The sequence below is a fragment of the Geospiza fortis genome, unplaced genomic scaffold (assembly GCF_000277835.1).
Source record: "Geospiza fortis unplaced genomic scaffold, GeoFor_1.0 scaffold398, whole genome shotgun sequence".
NCBI lineage: Eukaryota > Metazoa > Chordata > Aves > Passeriformes > Thraupidae > Geospiza > Geospiza fortis.
The window spans coordinates 86949-92948 of record NW_005054517.1 but is presented as its reverse complement, the minus strand read 5'-3'; the positions used below and the strand labels follow the sequence as shown (position 1 = coordinate 92948).

Sequence of the window (6000 nt, the reverse complement as noted above, 5' to 3'; positions counted from 1 at the left end):
GGCCCAGCCGGTGTGAGGGGGGATAGATGGATGGTGCCCGCTGACCTGAAGTGGCTCCTCCGCTGGCCGCGGGCCGATGGTTCCGCCGGTTCGTGTTATTTGGTGTTTGTCTGTGCGTGTGGAGTTCCCTGGGCAGTGGCGCTCCGAGAGCTGGAGCACAGTGCAGGATTTAAAAAATAAAGTTGTTTTCGTGGTCAGGAATGCGAGAGCGCTGTGGAAGCGTTCATCTCCCTGCCTCCTCCGCGGGAAAAGTGAAGTCACTTCCCAAGAGCCCGGACTAGCAAACTACTGTCCTAAATCCGTGCGTCTGCATGCGTCAGTTTCGTTCAGTTTCATTCAATTTCATTCCATTTCATTCAATTTCATCTAATTTCATCTACCTGATGTTTTGTTTGAGCTGGTTGTCTTTTTCCCTTTTTCTTTTTCCCCCTGGTTGTTTGTTTCATTTCTGCTGATTTGTTGTATTTTTTTTAAGCCCTCTTCCACTCTCTCCCGACCCGTAAGCTGGTACAAAATTCTTGTCTTTAGATAAAAGTACTTGAAAACCTACTGATACCACCTGAAGCAGGGACGGCAGTGAAGGAAATGGACTTGCTGACTCTCCTCCTGGATAAGTTCCTGCAGTGCCGTGTGTACTTTGCTCCTGCTGTCACTCTCTCGAAGCTGTGTTGCCACGAGTGCCTGGTTTGATAGTGCTGTGAATAATATCCTACCACATTTCACAGCTGTATCATCCATTGTGTGCCTAAGAGGGGGGAAAAAAGATTCAAAACTCTTCTTCAAAACAGAGAAAAAAATCTAGTGACTATTAAGAAATAACTTGCTTAGGTAAGCATTTCTTGTCTCTCTCGCTGTCGTGCTCTAGTCTCACCACCACGTTGTTTTTCAGCTAAAACTTTCAGAAGGGCAGGTGTGCTTTCAGTTTCCAGAGAGGTGTCTTGTTGATGGTGCAGGCAACATTTTGTTATTCCTTTAAGTGCAGAAAAGGTGCTGTGGCTTTATTTAACCAAACCTCTATGATACAGGCCAAATCCTGGTTGCCTGTCAGTCCAGCCTGGCTCCAGATTGTATAAACGTTTACTGGGCCTATAAGGTTGGTCCTGCAAATTATGCCTCTGCCTAGGTTTTAACTAGGATTGTAGCTAACTCTGTTTGTGTGGGTTAGATGGTAATAATTATACGATTAATAACTTACTTTGTAGTTTAAACTTGAAAAGACTACAAATACAGTTACAGTAAGCACAAACTGACTCCAGTGTTGCAAGAATGCTGCCAGTGAGTGTCTGGAGAGGAGCCAGCTGATGAACCCCAAAACTCATGAGTGACAGAGCATTCCACTGCTTCCTTCTGTTTTAGGCAGAGGTGTAAAATCATGCTGGGTTAGTTTTGTTTTATTTCTTAGATTTTTAAAATAACTGCTTTTTTTCCAAAAGGACTCAGGGGCTATGAACAGCTTGGCTGTACGTATGAGAACTGTAAAAATTGCTCTAGTGTTTTAAAATGGTTACAGTGAAATGCATTGCTTTGTTAAAAATAGCATTCTGTTCTTAAAAAGTGATTCACAGATTAAGTTGTGGTGGTGTTAGTAAGGGGATTGCAAAAAGATCAAGTTTATAGTGTGGCTCTCTTGTGTTCCTGGTGTACTCCCTGGCATTTCAAGACAGTCTGCGTTGTGGCTGCTCCTTCTCTTCTCTCATCAAAGGGACTTCCACAGTCAGGAAGTGAGTAAAAAGAACTAATCTGGTTAAAAGATGTACTTCTATTTCTTCTTTTTTTTTGTTCCCTGAGGTACTCTGATTACAACAACTTCCTGACCCAGCTCACTTGCCTGGCCATGTGAACGTGGGCTCAGTCCAGAGGAGGAAGTGGAGTGTTGGTAGGGGAGAGAGTGGAGCAGTCTCAGGTGTTGTGATGTCCTTAGCTGGGACCTGGCTTTATGGTCACTGAGTTAATGGCAGAAGCCAGTGCTGCTAGAAGAACCTACATTGTGGCTTTGGTTGACTTGTGGTGAAGGTAGCAGTGATAGTAAGGGTGGTAACTCTTTTTTTTCTGCCAGTACTGTCTTATATTAATTATGAAGCCATGGTGTAATTTTTTATTGGCTTTTGACAACATTAAATGGACTCAAGAGCCATCTATGTGTCTGTGTTCTTCCATGAGCCCACAGAAATTGCTGTGGTATTCTTCTTCCCTCTCCTTTGTTCATCTGTTCTGCTCTCTGAACTTTTTGGTGAGTTCTTAATTTCAGGGAGTGATCTCGGCATTGTTAGGGGTTTTTGTAAATTTATTCAGCTCTAATTTAAAAATAATTAGTTGTATATTGCTATTAACTCTGCTGTAATAGGAAGGCTATTTCAAACTTGACTGACCTTAGTAATTACACACTTTCTGATTTCTAGTCTAGATTAATTTGTCATGGGATTATACTCATTTTATGCACCCCATGGACTGATAGGTTTTATTGGCACTCTTGATCTTGGTATTAAATTTTAAAAAAGGCACTTTTAACAAAAATGATGCAAAAATGTGTGGAAATACACCATGGAAGTTTTGTTTGCTCTTTGGGCCACCAGCTACACTAATCACTCGTGTAATAATTCTCAGCTTCTCCCCATGAATTTTAATCTTTACCTATTAAGTGAGAATTAAAATGCACCTTTCAGGCATTAACATTGAGCTTCCTGGAGGTGTTCTTTTAGTGAAGGTTAAGTTGTTTTCAATTATATTTTGATAAGATGTGTTTTTTGAATTTCATACCTTTGGCAGTTTGTTCCAGTCTCAGTCTTACTCTGTTTTTCTGGTACAGCTGTTGAAGGAGCCATTATTGTAACCTGGACTGATGAAGGGATTCTTAGTTCTTTGATGGAGTCCTAGTCCATAAACAGAGACTGACATGTTTGAAAATTATTTATTTCACCTTTTTCCTGTATTCTTAACTTTAAAGAGAAACAAAACCAATGTGTAGATTATTGGAAAACCTCTGTGGCTTTTAAGGTGTTTATTTAAATTTGCTGTTAGGAGAGTTCCCAGAGGGGACTTTGTGATGCTGACAAACTAGTTTGTTGGGTGTGACTGTTTGTAAACAGAACATAAATACATAAATGGGGCACCAAAATCTGCTTAGTAAAATAGATTGCTCTGAGAGGTGTGTAAGGCCCTTGTGGAAAACATGTTAGATTGTGTCTTTCATGGGATATTTCTTACTCTTTGGAAAGAGTACCAGAACTGTCTTTCTAATGTTTTTAAGTGGTCAGAGGGGAAAAGTAGCTTTTGCCACAATGAGATGGGTCACAGCCATCTGCTTTCCTGCTCTTGTCACCCCTGTATCATGAGCCAGAATATTGAAGGAAGTGTGGATTTTTTTAGATCAAGTAAGCTTAAAAGTGCAGAATTTTTCTGTTGCTGAAAACATGTTCCCTGTTTGTGGGGGAAGCACAGCAATACAAAGGGAAGAAGTTCTAAGGGCAAGAAGATAAGAGATATGTACATTTCTGTGTGCAACACTGAATGTAGGCTGACTCCAGGAGAACTGGAATTTTGAAACACATGATTGAAAGTAATAAACCTGATGCAAAACCTGCTTAAGGAAAGTTTCTAATATAGAAAAAATGGCAGGTCAAATAGTAAATTCCTAAAACAGAGTCATTTAGTTTGGAAGGGACTTCTGGAGGTCATCTAATACAGCTCCCTGCATATATTAAAGTAGGAATAATTTAGATAAGATTGTTCCAGCCTTTAACACCTTTCTGGGCAATCTATTTCCACGTTTGACTGCACTCAGTGATTTTTTCTTTCCTCCCTCCCTTTTAGCTAGTTGAAATTTACTTTCCAACTTGTGTCTGTTGCCTCTTAACATGTCAGCGTCCATCATCTGGAAGAGTCCAGTTCTCTCTTCTGCACCCCTTCATTAGAGAGCTGACAGTAATAAGGATTCTTTAGAGCTCTTTCTTGAGCAGATTGTGCAAACTCAGTTCCATCAGCCTCTCATTGTACACCATGTGCTCCTGCCATCTGGCCAGCTTGGCCACTGGACATGCTCCAGAGTGTCTGTGAGTCCTGCACCAGGGAGCTGCACTGCAGCCATGGGCTCACAGGTGCTCAACAGACAGGACTGATCCTTCCCTGGACCTGCTGCCTGGACTCCTGCAAACAGCCCACACTGTGCCCAGCTGCCTTTGCTGTGAGCATGTACTGGTGACTTGTTTTCACAGTTCTGTCTGCTGGGATCTCCAAATACTTTTCTGAAAAAAGGAGCCTTTATCTAGTTAGTGTTCAGCCTGTCTTGTCACAGGAGGTTGTTCTGCTACTGATACAGGAGCTGGCACGTGCCTTCACTGAGCTTCACAAGGTCTTGCTGGTGCCTTTCTCCAGCCTCTCCAGGTCTGAGTGGAGCTGACCACTCCTCCCACTTTGGTGTCATTGGAAAATTCCTAAGGAGGCAGCCTGTCCCATCATCTAGATAATTCCTAAAGACATTGGGTGGTGCTGCTGGTTTCATCCAGGTGATCCCTAGGGGATGCCACTGCAACTGCTTGGATGGAGCTTGGTACAGCTGTGGCTGTTCTTTCAGCTCAGCAGTCCAGGCAAATTCCCAAACACCTCACTGCTCCCTTATCCCATGCCTGTCTCACCAGTTTGGCTGTAGGGATGCTGTAGGAGACTGTTGTTACTGGCCTTCTGTGTTCTGTGCTCCTCCATCCTCTGCTAAGCCAGTCATCTCCTTGCAGTAAGCTCTTGTGTTCTTCAGGCATCATCAGTCCTTGGTAAATCCATGGTAGCTATTCCCTGTCATCTTTCTGTGCTCCTTGAGCAGAGGGATGCCTTCCAGGAGGATTTGCTCTATAATCCTCTCATGGCTAGCTGATCTGTGGTTGCCTGGATCATCCTCCTTGCTCTTGAAATTGGTTGTGATATTTGCCTTTTTTCTGGTCTGAAGAAGCCTCTCACAGTCTCATGGCCTTTTAAAAAGTGGTAGAGTGTGATACCTCAGCTACACTGGCCAGCTCCCTCAGGATTCTTAGATATAGCCCATCTGGTTACATAGATTATATATTTTCAATTTCCTGAAGTGCTTCCAAACTTCATCTTTCTTTTTTGGAGGAGACTTCTCACTCCAGCAGGCTGCTGCTGTACTGCTGGGCTCAGAGGTCTGGAAGGCTTCTGAGTGGACCTTGCCAGTGAAAACTGGGGCAGAAAAGCTACATGTGTGTCATCCTTTTCCATGTACTTTGTTAACAGGTGACTTGTTCCACTGAGCAAGGAGAGCACTTCTTCCTTACCTTTCCTTCTGCTGCCAATGTTGATTTTTCCTAATGCCATCCTACAGCCTGTGTCTTTGGGCTGCTCTTGGGTAGCTTGTCCAGCATCTGCCTGCTGGGTGCTTGAGGAGCAGAGATCAAAACTTTTGTATCTGTGAATAGGTAAAACTTCAAAATTAGTTGAAGTGTTGGTTAATGAATGATTCTAACCTCAGCTTGTTGTGGTTGAATGGAAGATTTCAGTTCCCCCTAAACAAGCAGCAAGCAGTATCAAGCTCTTGTATAAGGGGGTAAGCCCTGCCTGAGATGTAGAGTGCAATTTGTACCAAGGAGACAAAGCAATGAGAAAAATGATCCACATCTCTTTTTTTTTTTTTTAATTAATTTTCTTCCCCCATCACTAAAATAACTAACTTCATGTAGAAATGTACATCTTCAGTGTATGCCTTTCCCCTTTCATTGAAAAGGAGATGTTAATATTTAACAGCAAGATGGGTGGATAAATATTTGATGCCCTCTGTACATAAATGCTTCCAGTTGGAATTAATTTAATTATTTTCTGTTGATGCATGAATCCATTTAAGAAATCATTGGGATAAACTAAAATTTGGGAAATTGAAGCATTTTTTTATTCAAGACAAATAAGGGAATGAGTTCTTGAGTTACAATCTGTGTAGACAGACAGTCTGAAAGAAAGTTCTTGGTTAGTTTAAACCCTCTGCAGGTGCTTGATGTATCCTAC

At 42.2% G+C, this 6000-nt stretch overlaps 1 protein-coding gene across 1 annotated transcript in view; it reads left to right on the top strand.

Moving 5' to 3' along the window:
• The first annotated feature begins 539 nt into the window (after positions 1-539).
• Positions 540-6000, top strand: part of LOC102036905 (rab GTPase-activating protein 1-like) — a 52371-nt gene continuing 46910 nt past the window's right edge. The window contains exon 1 of the mRNA XM_031063610.1: positions 540-828. The gene's annotated coding sequence lies outside the window, so the exon portion shown is untranslated. The remainder of the gene's footprint in view (positions 829-6000) is intronic.